We start from the raw sequence: 22139 nt of genomic DNA on the forward strand, positions 1-22139 counted from the left end.
GTGATCTAAAATCTCTTAATAGAGTTGGTTTAATAGCCATTAACAAGGTAGCAATTCCATTGAATTGTCTCAAGAACTTTTTGCAAGGCCACTACTAATAGAATGATTAAATCCTTTAATAGGGTCATACCTAACAGTGTGTACAAAACCTTTGATAGGGTTGGCTCCTAATAGGGCTCACTTCAGAAGAGTGAAAAACAATAACTAGTTACATTGGTGATTTTTTCCAAATTGGATTTCTATGTTAAACCCTGGTGTCTCATGTGTTCATGTTATTTGTTTCATGCTTACAAGTAATTACTAATAACATCTTAAAATCTGCTAAAGTAATTTACACTTTGCATTTACCAAGTTACAATATTTTTTTGTGTATTTACCGAGTATCAACAGTAATCAGTTTTACCAATCTAAATTTTACCCTTGACATCTAAGGGATCTAGGATTCATTTTAGTAATTGATTCACCCCCCTTTCACTTACTCCTCTTATATTTCCAAAATAAATTCATAGCAAGTTATTCTAAAGTTACAAATCACCAAATTGGTCAAACCTTCATTCAAAATGAGCTACAATCTCATACCAAGTCATTCTGAGGTTATATATTATTAAATCAATACCCTTCACTCAAACTCAACTAAAATGTTATTGCAAGCCATTCTGATGTTAGAAGTATCCAAATTAGTCAAACTTTGACTATGAAATCACTATAATCTAATTACAAGTCATTTTTAAGCTACAAAAGATCAAATTGGTTAAGCATTCAAAGGAAATTAGGTACGATCTCATAACAAACCGGTATGAGGTTACATGTCATGGAACAATTCAAGTCTTCACTCATAATTTGCTAAAATTTCATAATAAGTCACTATAGAGTTACACGCCACCGAATTAGTCAACTCTATACTCATAACAAACTAGAATCTCATAATAGGCCATTTTAACATTAGAAAAAAAAATGATCTTAAACTTTGTCATTTTTGTATAGAATTATATATGAAGACTTAGGAAACTCTGAAAACATATCCAAAACTTAGGAAAATCCAAAGATTGAATCAAAAGTTATTGTTTCTACACTAAGACCCATTTTTCTATGACTCCATTTATAAATCGTTGAATTGATCAACCGCTTGATCAGAGCTGGAGAGAATTTCATAGCAAGTCGTATAGAGGTTATATATCACTAAAATAGTCAACCCTTCTCTCTAAATAAACTACAATCTCATAACAAGCCATTATGAGGTTAGGAGTATCCAAATTAGTCAAACTTTGACTATGAATTGGCTAGACAAGTCATTTTAAGCTATAGACTACCTAAATGATCAAGTGTACAATCAAAATTAGTTGCAATCTCATACCAAACCATTCTTACTATAAAAATCACTAAACAATTTAATTCTGCACTCAAAAAATCACTCAAATCTCTTAACATGTCATTCTAGAGTTACAAATGACTGAACCAGTCATCTCTACAATCAGAGCCAACTAGAATCTCATAATAGGTCATTCTAAGGTTAGAAAGAAAATATGATCTTAAACTCTATGATTTTTATATAGATTTATTCATGGAGAATCATAACTTTAAAATTTGAACTTTCTTTTTAAATCCAACCATCAAATTTGGGCAAATTTTGCCCCTAATAACATATCTAAATTTAGGAAAATATAACATTGGAATAAGAAGTTATGGTCTCTACACTGAGACCAATTTTTTTGTGACCAATTATAGATAGTTGAATTGATCAACTGGTCAATCTAAAATTGCCAAAATTTCATATCAATTCATTTTGAGGTTACAAATCACTAAATTGGTCAACCCTTCACTCAAAATGAGCTAATATTTCATAACAAACCATTCTAATAAGGTTATATATCATCCAATCAGTCTAGCCTTAATTCAGAATTAACAAAAATATTATTACAAGCCATTTTAAGGTAAAATGTATCTAAATTAGTCAAACTTTGACTATGAATCAGCTAATATCTCATTACAACTCATTTTTAAGCCATAGATCACCAAACCAATCAAGTATTCAATTAGAATCATGGACGATCTCATTTCAAACCATTATGAGGTTACAGATCACTAAACAACTCAACCCTTCACTCACAATTCACTAAAATCTCATAACAAGTCATTATAGAGTTATAGATTGCATCAATCAACTCTATACTCATAACCAACTAGAATATCATAGCAGGCCATTCTAAGGTTAGAAAAAAAACATGATCTTAAACTCTTTCATTTTTTTATGGACTTGTACACTGAGACTCATAACTTTTGAATCAAAACTTGGATCTTAAATCTAATTGTCAATTTTGGGCACATTTTGGCCCCCAACAACATATCAAAAACTTAGGCAAATCCAATAGTGGAATCAAAAGTTATGTTCTCTAAACTGAGACCTTTTTTTAAAAATTCCATTATAGATCACTAAACTAATCAACTGCTCAATTTGAACTAACCAAAATTTCATAATAAGTCATTCTGAGGTTTTCGGACAACCAAATCAGTCAACCCTTCATTCAAAGTGAGCTACAATCTCATAACAAGTCATTCTAAGGTTTATATATCATCGAATTGGTCAACCCTTCTATTGGTATCAACTGAAATGTTATTATAAGCCATTTTGAAGTTAGGAGTATCCAAATTGGTTAAACTTTTACTATGAATCAACTACAATCTCATCACAAGTCATTTTTGAGCTACAAGTCACCAAACTGATCGATCGTTCAATCAAAATTAGATACAATCTGATAACAAACATTTTTTAGGTTACAAATCAATGAATAACTCAACCCTTAACTCACAATTCTCTCAAATCTCATAACAAGTCATTATAGAGTTATAAATTGTTGAATCAGTCAACTCTACACTCATAAAAAAATAGAATCTCATAATAGGCCATTCTAAGGTTAGAAAGAAAACAAGATCTTAAACTCTATCATTTTTGTACAGAGTTGTACACAGAGACTCATAACCTTTGAATCAGAAATTGGTTCTTAAATTTGACCATCAACTTGTGGCATATTTTGCCCCAACAACATATCCAAAATATAGGAAAATCCAACTGTGGAATCGAATGCTGTGGTTTTTACAATGAGACCCATTTTTCTGTGACTCCATTATAGATCACTGAACTAATCAACTGCTCAATCAGAGCATGCCAAAATTTTAGAGCAAGTCATTTTTAGATTCTAAATCATCAAAACTATCAACCCTTCACTTAGAATGAGTTGTCTCATAACAAGTCATTTTGAGGTTACATATCATCAAAACATAAACTATCTAGAGACTTTATGGTAGATTTATTTTTAGCATTGTTATAGTTTATGTTTTTTAATAATAGAATAGCTCAGAGAGTTTCATGGTACATACACTTTGTAGACCTATTTCAAGTATATGTCCTCGGGTTGACAATGTAAATGATTGTGATGTGAATATCAGGATTTAACTGTGTGATTTTTGAGTGAAACTCGATGACCCATGTTTCATGAGTAGTGATTCAACATGAATCCATCTCTCATGAGAATAAATGGAACACTTAGCACTCATTGGATCTAGGTGATGCTCACAGGGGTGAAGCACCGGGACTTCCCGGGAGGTCACCCATCCCAGTACTACTCCAGCCTGATCGGGCTTAACTACGGAGTTTCCTCCACAGTTAAACCCAAAGCTTGCAACCCCATTTGCAAGCTTTGGGTTTAACTGTGGAGGAAACTTCGTAGTTAAGCGAGCTCAGGCTGGAGTAGTACTGGGATGGGTGACCTCCCAAGAAGTCCCGGTGCTTCACCCCTGTGAGCATCACCTAGATCCAATGAGTGCTAAGTGTTCCATTTATTCTCATGAGAGATGGATTCATGTTGAATCACTACTCATGAAACATGGGTCATCGAGTTTGACTCAAAAATCACACAGTTAAATCCTGATATTCACATCACAATTTGACTAGCTGTAGAAATCATCTCCTACTTATCAATGTAAATGATTCTTCTTCATAAGAAATATAACTACTCATTTTGGATGTCCAATCCATGAGTTGTGTTTCTAGAACTAAGTTATTGATCTAATTGGGAAGCCAACAAACCCTTCACTTAATTTTCACTCAAATCTCATAATAAGTCATTGTAGAATTACAATTCACTAACTTAGTCAACTCTACACTCATAACCAACTAGAATCTCATAACAGGTCATTCTAAGGTTTGAAAGAAAAAACAATTTCAAACTCTACCAGTTTTGTATAGACTTGTACATAAAGACTCATAACCTTAAATCAAAACTTGGTTCTTAAACCTGACCGTCAATTTTTGGCACATTTTTCACATTAACAACATATCTGAAACATAGGAAAATCCAACAATGGAATAAAAACCTATAGTTTCTACACCTACACCCATTTTTTTGTGACTCCATTATAGATTACTGAGTTGATCAAACGCTCAATAAAATATGGCCAAAATTTCATTGCAAAGTCATTCTAAGGTTATAGATCACCAAATTGGTTAAGCCTTTACTTAGAATGAGCTACAGTCTAACAACAAACCATTTTGAGGTTACATATCATCGAATCGGTCAACCATTCACTCAAAATCAACTAAATGTTCTTTGAAGCCATTCTAATGTTAGAAGTATACAAATCGGTCAAACTTTAACTATTAATTGGCAACAATCTCATCACAAAGCCAAACTAGTCCAGCATTCAATTAAAATTAGAAATGATCTAATAACAAACCCTTCTACATTATATATCTTCGAACAACTCAACCCTTCACACACAATTCACTCAAATCTCGTAACAACTCATTCTAAAGTTATAAATCACCAAATCGGTCAATTCTACACTCATAACTAACTAGTACCTCATAACAGCCTATTCCAAACTTAGAAGGAAAATACAATTTTAAACTTTTCCATTTTTATATAGAATTGTACATAGAGACTTGTAACTTTTGAATCAGAACTTCGTTCTTAAATTTGACCATCGATTTTAGGCACATTTTAACTCCAACAATGTATCTAAAACTTAGGAACATCTAATGGTGTAATCAAAAGTTAAGCTTTCTACACCAAAATCCTTTTTTTATTATTCCATTATAGATCATTGAACTAATTAACTATTCAATCAAAGCCAACCAAAATTTCATAGCAAGTCATTCTAAGGTTACATACAAATCACCAAATTGATCAACCCTTCACTTAGAATAAGCTACAATCTCATAACAAGCCATTTTGAGATTACTTATCATTGAACCATTCAACCCTTCACTAAGAATCAACTATAATGTTATTACAAGCCATTATAAGGTTATAAGTGTCCAAATCAGTTTATGACTATGAATCAACTACAATCTCATCACAAGTCATTTCTAAGCTATAGATCACTGAACTGGTCAAGCATTTAATCGTAATTAGGTATGATCTCATAACAAACCATTCTAAGGTTATAAGATCATAGAACAACTCAACCCTTTGCTCACAATTTGCTGAAATATCATAATGAGTCATTCTAGAGTTACAAATCACTAAATCAGTCAACACTACACTTATAACCAACTAGAATCTCATAAAAAGCCATTCTAAGGTTAGAAAAAAAACACGATCTTAAACTCTGCCATTTTGTATAGACTTCTACATGGAGATTTGAACTTTTGAATCAAAATTTGGTTTTTTAAATCTGACCATCAATTTTAGGCACATTTTGCCCCCCAACAACAATATCTAAAACTTAGCAAAATCCAATGATGGAATCAAAAGTAATATTTTCTAAACCTAAACCCAATTTTTGTGACCCCATTATAGATTACTAAATCAACTACTCAATCGAAGTTGGCCCAAATTTCATAGGAAGTCATTCTAAAATTATAGACTGCCAAATTAGTCAACCCTTCACTCATAATGAGCTACAATCTTATAACAAGTTATTATGAGGTTACATATCATCAAATCGATCAACCCTTCACATGGAATCAACTAAACTATTTTTACAAGTCATTCTGAGGTTTGAAGTATCCAAATTGGTCAAACTTTGACATTAAGTCAGCTACAATCTCATCACAAGTCATTTTTAAGCACATTCATTATCAAACTGGTCAACCATTTATTCAGACTTAGATACAATCTCATAACAAACCATTCTAAGGTTACAGATCATCGAATAAGTCAACCCTTCACTCACAATTCACCAAAATCTCATAGGAAGTCATTCTAGAGTTACAAATTATTGAATCAATCAACTCTACACTCAAACCTAACTACAATCTCATAATAGGCCATCATAAGGTTAGAAAGAAAACATGGAGACTCTCCCATTTTTGTATAGACTTGTACATGGAGACTCAAACTTTTGAATCAAAACTTGGTTCTTAAATCTGACTGTCGAGTTTAGGCACATTTTCCCCCCCAACAACATATTTGAAACTTAAGAAAATCCAACAATGGAATCAAACGTTATGCTTTCTACACCTACACCCATTTTTTTGTGAATCCATTATAGATCTTTGAACTAATTGATCATTCAATTAGAGCGAGCCAAAAGTTCATAGAAAGTCATTTTAAGGTTACAGGTCACTAAATCAGTCAACCCTTCACTCAGAACGAAATACAATTTCATAACAAGTCATTATGAGATTACAAATCATTGACTATGAATTGGGTACAATCTCATCACAAGTAATTTTTTAGCTATAGATCACTAAATTAGTCAAGCGTTCAATCAAAATTAATCTCATAACAAAACATTATGAGGTTACAGATTTTCAAACAACTCAAGATTTCACTCACAATTTGCTCAAATCTCATAGCAAGACATTTTGGAGTTACAATCATTGAATTAGTTAAATCTACACTCATAACCTTTCACTCACAATCAAATATTTTTTTTATTACAAGATATTAAAGGTTATAAGTATCCAAATTAGTCAAACTTTGATTATAAATTGGTTAAAATCACATCACGAGTCATTGATAAGCTACAAATCATTGAACTAGTGAAGTATTTAATTAAAATTAGGTACAATCTCATAACAAACCATTTCGAGGTTATAGATTACTAAACAACTCAACCTATCTTGCTTGGAAAAAACTTGCTTTCTAACATCAAACTTTCTATGCTATCAACTATTGTCAAACTTTGTCAACCAAGTCAAAACATTTGGAGAATTTTGGCAAGATTTGCGGTCACCAATTTGGAGAATTTTGGGGCCACTTGGTGGACAATTGAGGAGAAGAAGCTAGGAATTGATATGAGCAGTGTCACTTGGGAACTATTCTTAGAAAGTTTCCACGAACGATTCCTACCAGAGGAATGGAAGCAACAAAGTGCAGATGAGTTTCATAATCTCAGGTAGTACACTATGTCAGTGATCGAGTATGAGCGTAAGTTTTATGAGCTCATGTCATTTTCAAGATTCAACAAAAATTTAGCTCAGTTGACACAACACTTTATTAGGGGTTTGAATAACCGCATAATTGGGGGTGTCAAGGTATTTGAGCCAAAAACCCTCAAGGATGCGGTACATTGAGCTATCCTTGTTGAGAAAAGTGTCAACCTTGGTCAAGGAGGCTTTGTAGGAGCACCAGCAACATTAGGGTCTAAAGGCAACTACAATTCAGGTGGTAAGAAGAAGCCTTCTTTTTCTAAGGATAAATAGTATTAGCAGCAGTCTCAGCTTACACAGCAACAGAAGGGATCGAATTCTTAGGCTCAAGGTGGGGGCAAAGGTTCTAACTCTAAGAAAAACCGTAATACTCAACACAATAAACAAAATCAACCCAATTAGCCAGCTCAAAGCAATCAGTCTTTTGTTAGCAAGAACAACCATCAACAATCAAATGCACCACCTATGGGGAAATGATCTAGCAGAAATACAGAATGTTTTTCATGTGGACAGATTGGACATTATGTAGCTCAGTGTCCACAACGAGCACCTTAGTTTTTAGGACCTAGGCCTACAGTTGGTGATGCGGGTAGAGCTCATAGAGTATTTGCAGCAGTAGATCACCATCAGGCAGATCATCAGGGAATAGTGGTTGAGACCATAGGTGCTATTCGAGGTATATCTCTTTCAGTATTGTTTGACTCAGGAGCTACAGATTCATTTATTTCACCATCTATAGTTTCTAAGTGTAAGTTGGATGTAGTGAAGCAAGATTATGGTTGGCAAGTGGAACTAGCCTCAGGTATTAAGGTCTCCACAGATTTTGTAGTTCATAAGTGTGGGCTTAGTTTAGGAGGTTTTGATACTATAGTTAACCTTCGAGTCATACCCCTTGGTTCTTACAATGTGGTTTTGGGTATGGACTAGCTTGGATCTCATAGAGCCAGTATAGATTATAGGAAGAAGATTATAATGTGCCAAGATGACCAAGGGAATGATGTGAAGATAGTTGGGATACCAAGGCCTATATCTTTGGGGATGATTTCTACTATGCAATTGAAGCAGAGTTTCCGTAAGGGATGTCAGATATTTGCTGTTATGGTAAATGATCTTGATGAGGAAGATCTCGTGAGGAAGACTTTAGATCACCTGATTTTACAGGAGTACATAGATTTCATTCCAAGTGAGATTGAAGGCATGCCTCCAAAGAGGGACATCGATTTTAGTATTGATCTAATTCCTAGAGTAGAGCCTATCTCTAAAGCTCCTTATCGTATGACTACACAGGAATTGGGTGAGTTACGTTTTCAGCTAGAGGAACTTCTGGCCAAAGGGAGCATTTGACCTATTGTATCACCATGGGGAGCTCCAGTGCTCTTTGTGAAGAAGAAAGACAGCTCTTTACACCTTTATATTGACTACAGATAGTTAATAAGGTGACTATTAAGAACAGGTATCCTCTGCTTAGGATTGATGACTTATTTGATCAGATCAAGGAAGCTATAGTATTCTCCAAGATTGACCTTAAGTCAGGATACCACCAACTTTGCATTAAGGAAGCCGATATTCACAAGATCGCTTTTCAAACTCGCTATGGGCATTATGAGCTCGTAGTGGTACCTTTTGGGTTGATAAATGCTCCATCAATTTTCATGAGTTTGATGAATGGAGTGTTCTGATCTTATCTTGACAGGTTTGTACTTGTATTTCTTGATGATATATTGATATATTCTAAGATACAGAAGGAGCATGAGGAACACCTGCAGTTGGTATTGTAGTGTTTAAGAGACAATCAACTTTATGCCAATGCAACTAAGTGTGAATTCTTCAAATCAGAGATTTAATATTTAGGGCATGTCATTTCAAGTGATGGTATTTCAATGGATCCTGCAAAGATTCAGGCGATAATAGATTGGCCTATACCGACTAATGTGTTAGAGATTCGTAGTTTCATGGGCCTAGTTGGTTATTATCACAGATTTGTCCAAAACTTCTCTAGGATAGCACATCCTATCACTTCCCTTCAGAGGAAAGGAAAGAAGTTTGTGTGGACAGAGAAATGTGAGGAAGCATTTCAGAAGCTCAAGGAGCTTTTGACTAGTGCACCGATCTTAGCCATACCTGATCTAGAAAGAGATTTCATGGTGTGTACAGATGCTTCTCTTGAAGGGATTGAGGCAGTTTTGATACAGAATGGATGGGTGATTGCATACGAATCATGCAAGCTCAAGGATCACGAGCTAAATTATCTTACAAATGATCTTGAGTTAGCAGTAGTAGTTCATGCTTTGACAAGGTGGAGACATTTCTTGTTGGGACACAGATTTGAGCTACATAATGATCATTGCAGTCTTCAGTACATTTTCACTCAGCCTAATTTGAATGCTCGCTAGAGACGATGGATGGAATTCCTATGCGAATATGATTTTGAGGTGAAGTATATCTAGGGAAAGGAGAATGTGGTGGTAGATTCTTTGAGTCATAGGAGACATGTGATATCATCTATGACTCTTAGTGTGGATTTGAGGAGTCAAATTCTTCAGGCACTTCCTATAGATTATTGGTATTAGGAAGTGTGTAAAGAGATAGATTCAGGAAGACCTTTGGAAGGTAGGTTTGCAGGCCACATTCGAGAGTCAGATGGTCTTCTGAGACATTTGGGGAGGATTTATGTTCCATTACTGGATGAGCTTCACACCTTGATTTTAGTAGAGGCCCATCGTACACCTTACTCAGCACATCCAAGTGTCAAGAAGATGCATGCTGATTTGAGACATTTGTTCTTTTGGTCTGGGATGAAGTGAGACATTGCTAATTATGTAGCTAGGTGTCTTGAGTGTCAGAGAGTTAAGGCAGAGCACCAGCACCCGGCTAAACTTTTGCAGCCAAATCTTATTCCTTCATGGAAGTGGGACATCATCTTTATGGACTTCATAGTACGATTACTTATGACTATTCGTCGACATGATGCTATCATGGTCATTGTTGATCGGTTGACTAAGGTGGCGCATTTTTCACCAATCAGGTCATCCTACATAGCAGCTTTTGTAGCTAATGTCTTCATGCGTGACATTGTGAGATTACATGGTATTCCTAGGAAGATCATTTCTGATAGGGATCCAGTATTCACATCTGTATTCAGGACATCGTTGCAGCATGAGCTTGGAGTGCAATTAAATTTTAGTTCGGCATATCATCTAGAGACAAATGGTCAGACAGAGAGGGTGAATCAGGTTTTGGAAGATATGTTACAGATGTATGTGATGGATAGGCAAACACATTGGGAGGACTATCTCTACCTAGTGGAGTTTGCTTACAACAACAAGTATCATAGTTCTATTGGCATGACACCATTTTAGGCATTATATGGACGTCCTTTTCATACATCTTTGAGTTGGGATAGTCTTGAGGATCATATCCTATTGGGTTCTAAGATGCTTCATGATATGGAGCAACAGGTAGTGCGTATCCGAGAGCACTTGTCTACGGCATAGGACAGGCAGAAGAAGTATGCTGATGCACATAGGACAGATAAGAAGTTTGCTGTGGAAGATAAGGTTTTGTTGAGAGTGCATCTGTCAAAGAGTTCGATCTAATATGGAAAGGGTTCTAAGCTAGCACCTTTCTTTGTGGGACCATTCGAGATTCTAGAGAGGATTGGCCCAGTTGCTTACTGCCTTGCTTTACCGCCTAGCCTAGCTCACATTCATGATGTTTTTCATGTTTCAGTGCTTAGGAAGTATATTCCTGATATTGTACATGTTCTTGATTGGAATGTGTTGCAGGTAGAGGATGGGCAACAGGCTTTAGAGCCAGTTCATATTCTGGAGCAACGGGAGTTGACCCTCAGGGGTTGAACCATCAAGCAGGTAAGGGTCCAATGAGACCCTACTGATGATTCTTCAGCTACATGGGAGGATGCAGCTAGATTATGGGAGTTATATCCCTACTTGTTTGTAGGCTTCTAAGAGTAAGCCTAATCCAAGGGGGGGTGGATGTAGTGCATGCCTCGTTCACATTTTTTTGGACACATTGTTTCTGTTATTATCAGACTATGCTAGACTAGTATTATGTTGATGGATTAGTGGTATTTTTTTGAGACTATCAGACATTATGTTATGGATTCAGTTGATATATGATGAGATCATTTAGACTTTACATTTCATGTATGCATGATGATCATTACATTGCTTTGAGTTATTGATGACGATTAGTTAGATGGTTTATTATCTCATGTGTTTTATTATGGATACTTACCTCATACTTGCATGTGTATGGTGTGCATGTTTGCTCTTATTGTATGGCATTTTTGATATGGTTAAGGAAGGGAGTCGTAGTCACTTGCTAGTCGAGATCTACACGATGCACCACTTCCTGCCATTTCCTATTTAGTTTAGCATTATATATATATATATATATATATATATATATATATATATATATATATATATATATATATATATATATATATATATATATATATATATATATATATATATATATATATATATATATATATATATATATATATAGGCATGGTTTTTATGCAAGTTGCAGGTACCGAGTATCGACTTCCTTGAATTGCTAGGATAAGCGTACCCTATTACACTATCTCAATGATAAGAGAAGGGAGATAAATTATCAAGTCCAAATCCCAAACCCTTAAACCATTGTCCTAAAAAGATAGGACAAGTATCTGGATATTTTACCCACCGAATGTGTTGGATGACATAATTCGTGATTTTTAACCCTTTAGACTGATTTTGTATGGGTTGTTCTATGATGGGTTTTCATGTGTTTTTTAAATCTCGGAGGTCTATGGTGAATTTTCTATTAATTAAGTCTTAAATAAATAGATTTAATTAATAAATTAATTATTTGGAGAAAATTAATATAATATCATGATTTTTGATATTTTGATTATAATTAATTAAATGAGAATTAATTGAGAAAAAGAATTAAATAAAAGAAAATTAGAAATTAAAAATTAATAATAATTATAAAATAATAATAAAGTAATAAATAAATAATAATAATAAAAGTTATAAAAATTAAAATGAAAGTTATAAAAAAAATTAAACAAAAGTTATAAGCTTGCCTAGGAGTAAACACACCTTTTTATTTCTCACATGTCAACAACACGGGGGTTAGTGCACCAATTAAGCACATGGTGTCTACAACCTTAGGATTAATCTAGAAGGTTGGAATAGACTGATGCTTAGTTGTCTACACCTTCTAGTTGTTTCTAGAGACATTCCAGGTGCTTCCTGAGAGGCCTTTATATTTAGGCATTCCTAGAAGCTTAGACATGGCGTGGAAGAGCGTTTTGGAGCATTCGAGGACTTGGGAACTTTGGAGAAGGGAGGAGCTTGCTCTGCGGGTTTTATGAGGAAAAGTGAATTAGTATCAGAATCCGGATAGACTCTTGTGATTTTTCTTATGCTACTTCCGCATCTTGCACTTCTTGCCTTCTTTGTGTCTTCCATATGTTTTTTGACGGTTTCTCCTATTTTAATTGTATGTATTCTCAATATGGGTAGTTAAAAATTATTTGAGAAAACTTTATATGCATAGATTTGAAGAGAACACGGGGGTTAGGGTTTTAAATCCATTAGAAAATTTATTGAGTAAATTTGGAGAACAAATATTTTATGGATTTCATTAAATTGAAAACCTTTAGGAAATTGTGTTTATATGAATATGCTAATTCAGATCTACAAATATATATATATATACATATATATATACATATATATATATACATATATATATATATATATGTATATATATATATATATATATATATGTATATGTATATATATATGTATATATATATATATGTATATATACACACACATATATACATATATATTTTATTGGAGAACCGAATGTTAATCGCATCCCGATTTACATTTTTTATAAAATGTTATAAATTTTTATAAAGAAAAAATGATTTTCATATTATATGTGGGCGGGGAGGGCCGAGCCCGTACCCCCACCTCTGTACCTACGGCAATGGTTGGCGGCACTGTTGCCACAGGCCTGCGACGGTAGGCCCACACAGCACCATTTAATTGATGGCGGATATTATATATGGTAACGGCTATGGCATCGTTTGGATGCAATTTGCAATTCGATTTTTAATGGGTCATTCTTTTAAAAGATAAAGGTTTTAAAATACCAATGATAGTTGTCAATTATTACTTAAAAAGAAAGATATTAATAAGTTAACTTAATTAAACTTAGTTTAATTAAGGTTAATCATTAGAATGTGTTATAAATCAAAGAATTGAATTATGCAATTACTGGAACTCAATAGGAGTTAACTTGGACAACGTTTACATAAAAAATATAATTAGAAAATTGAATCTGATGGTTTTGGGAGAGAAACTTTTAAACAAATACATGGGATGGGAAAAATGTACAAGTGATTCTCCATTCATTATCTAAAACTTGAAATGAAAACTAAAACCTCCACATTTAAATCAAGTATGTAATTTTAGCAAAAATAAAACATGAGCTTGCATTGTTTATTTCTTTATGCTTCTAGTTTGGGTTGACTAGTGTTGACCAGTTATAAGACGTCTACCAGAGGCTCGAGAGTTATGATTGTGATGTCATGATGATGTTTTATTTCCGATCTTTATAAACCCAGCCATGGTTATGTGATGGAATGCTCTATGAAATGCTTGTATTTATTGAATGTTATTCTTATATATGAGAGACACTTGATCTAATCATTTTTGAATCATCGATCAGTTATCCTTGGTTATTTTTCAGTTGCCATGATGGGACTAAAATGTTGATTTATGATGTCATGTTGTGACATGTTTTGACTCAACCATTTTGAAGTCTTCAATCAGTATGATTTGAAATATATTTTGGTTATTGAGAACCAATGGTTACTTTTGATTATCAGTGATGCTTCAGTTACCAATAGAGAGTTGTTGTGGTCATGATTTTCTATGGATGCTTTTCAGTTGCTCATGGAGGTTTGATGCTATTATTGTGGATATTGATGTTCTTATTATAAATTATCTTTTGACTTTTCTTTCCAATCGCTTGTATAGGACTGGGGTGATTTATGATTCCATGAGCTTAGGGTAGGTTATCTGCTTGTAGTGTCGGGAAGTGGCTTGCAATGGGGGCCGGGGCCCTAAGAGGCTGCCAGGGTAACTCATTGTAAGTTGTTTAATAAGTGAAAACATTCACACCTAATACTAACTAAATGAACCTAAAAAGATAATTGTTTTGTTCTCGCCCATGCCTTGAGTCCTTGTACAGACTAGGATGGGAGTAGAGAGAACACATGGTTGCGACCTTGCATTCCATAGTATGCCTTGTCAGTATGAGAGGATACTAGTGGCCGCATGAGGACTAGTAGGAACCCATGGAGTTTAGCTAACTGCCAGGGTAACTTCTACATGATATATGCGATGACACTTTCCCGCTTGCATAGTAGGTTCCTACATGTCTTTATGTGCCTCTAGGAATTAGATGTCAATTTTGTTGGAACCTTTGAGTTAGTATACTTCTAGGATTCTAATACTTAGAGAGTATTCATACTATGTAATTTTGATAACCTGTTTGGAACTTGAGATTATCTCCTCACCATGGTGGGAGTGGACCACTTAGGTACCACGCGGTCGGGTGGTAGTGTTTTTACACTCTTATCATTTGAGATCCATTGAGACATCATGGCTGATGCGTCCTTCATGATGGTGGATATGTATCCTTTCACTGATGATTAGCATATGTTAGATGATGTTATCTTATGCTTATATTTGCATGTTAGATTACTTTCTGCATATGATATAGTATATGTTAGAGTGACATTCCTACTATGTTAATGCCGATAATCTCCTTGGTGATTTGGAATGTTACGCACGAAGGGATGGCTAGGACCCACAATGGTCTAATGATGCTATTTATGGTTGGGAGGAACCGTGCACTTAGTTTATTATGTTTGATCTTTATGATGGATGTATATATCTTCTATGATGATGTATCATGTGTATCATATGATTATCTTTACTTTGATGTATCATGGACTAGATTAGGATGATGTACCTTATTTCACATATGCATATTATTTTAAGCTTTTCATACCCTATGACATATAAAGTGGATGATTGAGCATTTATAAATGTAATGTATAGACATTGGACTTATCATTATTATGTCATGTGGTTTTTGTATTAGATGGATTCGATAATGTTATTTGATTTAGATGTAATTCAACGTTAAGGGATCCTTAAAGAATGTAATCTATTATGTTTATGTTCACTTTTAGATGGTTATTGCTATTGCTTTTGTTATTCTTGTATTAGTTGTGAATGACATTACTTTCATGTTTTAAAAAAAAATGCTACTAAACTTAGCGAAATTCTAGGTTAATTCTTTGGATCCCTTGGCGAGGCATTACATTTTCATCCAAATTTGATGAAATGAAAAGGGTTTCATAAGAATGTTCTTAGCTTTCCATAAAATTAATGTATGTCAACTTATGACTCTAGTAAGTAATTATTACTTATTTTCTAATGGAGTTACATATAAAGTGTTGATTGACACACTGATTGAAAATAACTATAACTTTCAAATGGCACAACATTTTTGAAATCCAAAAGATACATCACATTCTATGCTTCTTCTACTATAAGGAAAAATAAATAAAAAATATATTTTATAGAGTTTTGAATTAGTTAAGGTGGTGAAACACGAGAGTTTTTTAATTCTAAAAATACTGTAGTAGAAAATTAATAATTAATTAATTATTTAGAATAAAAATACCCAAAAATATGTCACATCTAGGCATGACTCTACTTCTTATATCCAAAATCTTATTAAAAAATATTATCATTTAATTTTGATTAATGTGGTCAGAAAAACACGTCCACATCTTTTTTTAACCTGACATTTTTGTACTATTGCATAAAATTCAAAATTGTGACCAATCAATTTTTATTTATTTTTGGTTAAGGCCTAGTAGTTGAGAAACTAAATTCAATTTCTGAGAGATTCTTTTCTCTTAACTTTTTGATAGAAAGTTTATAAAAAATTGAACATTGTATGTCAAGTTGACATAACCCTAATTTGTTGATTTTTCATTACCATTTAAGGGCATAGTTTGGTTGACCATGATCCTCCACATATCCAACTTCCTAAAACTTCAAAGCTTTCCACATGCCTCCACCAAAAAAATAACCTAATGCTTTTCATATTGAATATGTCTATCCTCAAGACTACCTCTAAAATAAATTCAAGCTGAGCTATACTTGGCTACTAACCTTTTCCATGCTACTAATACTAAAGATCTTGAACCTTCATGCAATGCTATGCATACTATTCCCACTTCCACTAGTCCATTATCTCTTCAAGATGCTATCATGCAACCTCCACATTCTCCCTTGTCCTTAGAAATGGATCCATGCCAAGAGGAGTCTTAAATAGATAAAGCTACAAATAAATATCAAGATCAAGCACCCTTTCATCTCCTTAAAGGGGTCACTCTTTCATATCCTATGTCTTACCCACCTCCTAAGTATGATGAGGACACTGCTTCCATTACTTCCATTGAGATTATTTAATATCAATAAAATCTCACTATGCCTATGCTATCCAAAGGAAATTTTCAAGATCAAAGTATCCCCTCTTGTTATACTTCTCCATATCCACTTCAAAATTGTGCTCAAGCTTCAAATTCTCCTATCAAAGGCACTTGTGAGTCTATTGATGGTCTTGATCATGTTTCTCACTCTAAATATGTTGATATCCATACTCACTATCCATTTGCATCTCCCAAATCTATCCTTGGTCCTTATCCATCTAAGCTAAATCCTTCAAACCTGTTGGTAAACAAATTTGTTCTTTCCAATTCTGACTCACAAGTGCCCTAATTTGTGAATAAACTCTAATTATAGTAGTTTGGAAAGTTGCTTCTAGGAAGGCTAACTTCCCTCTAAATTTTTAGGTATAGCTCCCTATTGTGGATTTGTAATGAATTTTTTTTATCCTAAGTTTAACGAGATATGTTCCTAACCCGAGAATAGGAGAGGTTAACCAAGTTAAAACTATACAAGATTTAACCCAAGCAAGAAATAGTTTCGAGAAGATTTAACTAAGTTCATGAGTCTCACACATCCTATGAACTCACAAGATCGAATGGTTCTAATATGCATGCTAGTTGCTACTAAGCTAAATTTATCATAAACTAAATGCAGAGAAAGGAAAAATAAATCACAAAAAAATTCCTAAGAGATCCCTTTCAAACTCATAACGACAATACTTATCATGATTAGTCTGCTGCCTAAAAATAGGGGAAAAAATCTATGTTCTTTCCTTTTTAATTCAGACAAAGAGAGGATAAAACCATTAACATCTAACAAATTGGAAAATAAAAAAATTGATACAAAATACAATTCAATTGACTCTACAACATCAAGTGCTTTACACAAAAAATTAGCCAACCTTTTATTGATCTTTTAATCTCATACATATAGGACTCAGAGATGACCATTATATAGGAAGTTCAATTGGTTCATCTCCCTCAAAAATGACAAATGGCAAAGAGCCTAATTGCCCGTTACAATAATTACATCAACATATGAAAGAAGCGAGAAATGAATCACTTTGCTTTCTTTCCTTTTTCATTTTTTGTCCTATAGGCCTTAGGAGCAACAATTATTGGAATTAGCTCCTCATGCCTATGGACGTGTACATTGGTGTATCTCAAGAGCCATTTAGAGTGCTCTCAAGCTAGGTCTTTGACAATGCCCAAACAATCTTGTAGTTCTTCCATGGCCACATGCACACCTCCACCAAGCTTCTGCAATTCATCTATCTTGTTCTGAGGATTAGAAGCTATTTCTGTCAGGCCATCTATAAAATTAGAGAATCTTTTTTGCATAACAGGTATTCCACTGATTACCTTTCCTTTCTCACTAGACTGTGAATTTGTGTGCAAGGTTCTTAGTGGTTCATAATCTCTGTCCTGCTCCTTGTTTACTTTAGCTTTAGTTTCCTTTAGTCCCTTCTATCATCATTTCAGACTTGAACTGCATGCTCTAAAACCATTCAACTAAGGGCTCATCCCCTTTAGGCAAGATCTTTGCTTCTACAACCTCCTTTGTCTTCATGTGAATGATCATCTTCAATAAGGAAACACAATCATCACTCTTAATTTTCTTTGCATAATTATTCTCCAATTGTAAACAAGGGTAGAACTCATAAGACTTAACATAATCAAGAAAATTCTCCACCCTTGGGAGGACTGGCCATAATTGCAGAGAAGTTAACATATAAATGAGGAAAGAAGACATATAGAATGTGTTGTAGAACTTTGCAGCATGAAGAGAATTGGAAAGATTCTCGCTTACCTCTTAGGCCCAATCAATGTATTGGGTATTAGAAAAAATAACTTGCACCAAGAAGAAGTATTTTTCAACAAAGTTCAAAGCTTCTACCTCACATTTCAATCTATGCAAGAGGACCATGATGTCAACAATCTCAGGCTTGAGATTAGTCCCAAACAGAGTCTTAGGGACCTTACTCTTGGCACCTTGTGGCTTTTGGAACCATGGTTGCATGATCTCCTTTCTCCAAATCATCTTCTTGGCAGAGAATTAATAAATGACTCCCCTGACTATTAAATTTGAAAATTCTTCTCGCTCTAGAACTCAAAGGAAATTCACCACAGTTTGCCTATCAATAGAGATCAATACTGTGTTATCTGGTAATACAATTTGCTTGGTGTTTGGTTATAATGATTTATGCTTTCGTAAATCAATTCAAGAGCTTAGACTGCAATTGGGAAACTAACTGCTTCAACTAGCTCACATCCTTGGAGCTTCTTAGTGATGGGATGAATTGGCTCTGATTTCACTCTCTTCTGAAAATCTTGCATGTCAAAGAAATGGAGAGAGGTATCCATGAAATTCTACAGAGAATACTTGATTCCATTTGATCCGTTGAAACCTGTGAATCTAGTTGCCATTCTATTTGTGGGTGAATTTCAAAATCTAGAAAAGCTGAGGATAGTAAATGCACGGATGCTAGCTTTTCAAATAGAGGTTATGCAAATTAATAGAATAACAGTTTGAGCAAGAGCGATAATTTTTGCAATTATTCATTTATCTCTCTATATACAAGTTTCAATCCATTTGTTAATCTTTAGGATTCTTGCCACACAAATGAATTAAAGAGGTATGTTGAAACAATTAATGCATGGTTTCAATAAATATCTTGATGTCTTTTCATTATTTTATTGGCCCAATGGTAATTTTATATCCTCTCACACTTACTTTCCCATTTTCCCTTAAGTTTGGAAAGTCACAAATAGGATACTCTATAAGAGAAAACTAGTGGAGTCAAATTTTTTATTTAGCTTAAGATAATTGTATCATTATCTTTAGAGGCTTGGCACACATTTTGTGAATCCATTTTTCTCCTAGGTTTAAATTTCTTTGAAATCTAGAAAATTGTCCTCATGGGTTGAAAAATCGTTGAGGAGAAGACAATTTCTATTTTTCCGCCCACGCTTCCATCTTCACTTCACCTTTGGGTTCAGGAAAGTGAAAAGTGAGTGTGAAAATCTGTTATGGGCCCACCTCTGTCTACTTTCATTCATAATTGCCTTTTGTGGAAAACCAACTTCATGGGTAGAAAACCTGCCGAGGAGAAGCTGATTTTAAGTTTTTTGCAAAGAACAATTACTAAGACCCTGAAAATTCTTGGATGTTTCCTAAGGTAGATAATCATGAAGAGTAAAGGAAACATCATATGGCACTTCAATTTGATCTCATTTTGAGCTACATGTATTGTTTGAGGCTCTTTGCAAAAAATCACCTTCATGGGTAGAAAACCCACTGATGAGAAGACAAAGTCTGGATTTCGGCAAGCCTCTACTTTCATTGAGTAAATAGCGAATCACAAGAAAAAATAACTTTGGAAACAATCTTGGTAGGAACAATGTGAATTTCCATCAGATTGGGTCCTAAGCTACCGTCAAAAATCCCAACTTGAAGAAGAGAACCACCTGACTATGAATTGTGGAGAAGGGGAAAATGGAAAATCCAATGAAAAATCATTTCTCCTAAAGGCTCAGACCTAGACTCGAATACAGCTTGGGACATTACTAAAATACAAATTCCACTTACTTAATTGATTAGAGGTAGAAACATGGGGCAACCATTGACTTTGTCTGGGGACTTGGGTATGACTATACCCAAGCAAGGAATCCCAAAGTCTTTGGTTTCACACAAACTAAAAGGGGGCTACACAAAAAAACAAAAGCAAAAGACAACAAGAAGGAAAGGAAAGCAAGGGAAACCTAACTAGGCAAACAAAAGGGAAATGACAAAACAAAAACTATGATACAAATAGGGGTTACCTATTCTCATTTTGAAATTTGGTAAAGTTTCAAATCTTTGCCATTGTAAGTTAGGGGCAACACCTCACCATCTGGGTATGCCAATCTAAATGAATTATTCTCAAACACCTGATGAATAGTAAATGGACCTTTCCATAAGGCATCAAATTTCTTATGTATACCCTTTGATGCTCTTCACTTATCCCATAATAATACGCTATCTCCTACCATGAATTTCCACGATCTCACCCTTTTATCAAACAAACTCTTCGCATGCATTTGGTGTTGGGTTATATGATCCATAATTTCTTCTCTTTCCTCTTCAAGCTTTCTCAAGTATAAAATTCTCTTTTCTAGGTCATCTCTATAGGTGTCATCTTCAATTACTATTCTTAGTTTGCTCGTAGCTAATTCCAAGGGTAATGGAAGATTAGCTTCAGTTACATAGACTAATTTGAAGGGAGATATGCCAATTGCTTTTTTAGGGTTCACCCTATTCACCCAGAGTGCATCATGAATTTTCTTATGCCAAACTTTCTGATTATCCAACACCAATTTCTTGACAATATTCTTCAATTCTTATTGTTGGATTCTGCCTGACCATTTCCTTGCAGGAAATAGTCAGATGAGTGACTAACTGCAATTCCATGTTCAAAATAGAATTGGGTAATCTCAACTGAAAAAAAATATGCCACATTTTCCATTACCAATTTGATAGGAACACCAAATTAAACTAGTATATTTTCTTTAATGAATTCACACACTACCTGAGAAGTAGCTTTCTTAGTTTCTTTTGCTTCCACCCACTTGGTGAAATAATTAGTCGTAGTTATAACATATTGGTGATCAGCACTGGATGTTTGGTTAATAGGCTCAATGAAATCAAGACCCTATTGTTGGAATGAACCTTCAATGATGATAGGTTTGAGAGGCAAAGTGGCTAATTGAGGTTGCTCGATGAACATCTTACATTTTTTGCATTTTGCCACCCAGGAGCAGGCATCCTTAAACATTCCTGACCAGTAATAACATTGTCTCAGTATTTTGAAAGCTATGATTGAAGATGAGAAATGTCTACCACATACTTCATCATGGAAGGTTCTCAACAATTTTTCTTGTTGTTGTTTGTTGACGTATCAAAGAAAAGTACCATCTATAGCCCTTTTAAACAATTTGTCATCCCAAATTATGTATTTAGCTACTTTCAACTTGAGGTCTCTTCTTTGTTTTGCTATCATACCTTTAGGGCATTCTCCATAGGTCAATAGGTAGGCAATATTTTTGAACCAGGAATATTGCATGCCTACTGCTAATACTAGCTACTTTTCTCCTAATCCCTCTATTTCTTTGACAATTCTATTTTTTGTAATTATTTTGCACAAGGCATTACCTCTCACT

This window comes from Cupressus sempervirens, chromosome 3 (assembly GCF_028749045.1).
Source record: "Cupressus sempervirens isolate cs-2001-9-10 chromosome 3, ASM2874904v1, whole genome shotgun sequence".
NCBI lineage: Eukaryota > Viridiplantae > Streptophyta > Pinopsida > Cupressales > Cupressaceae > Cupressus > Cupressus sempervirens.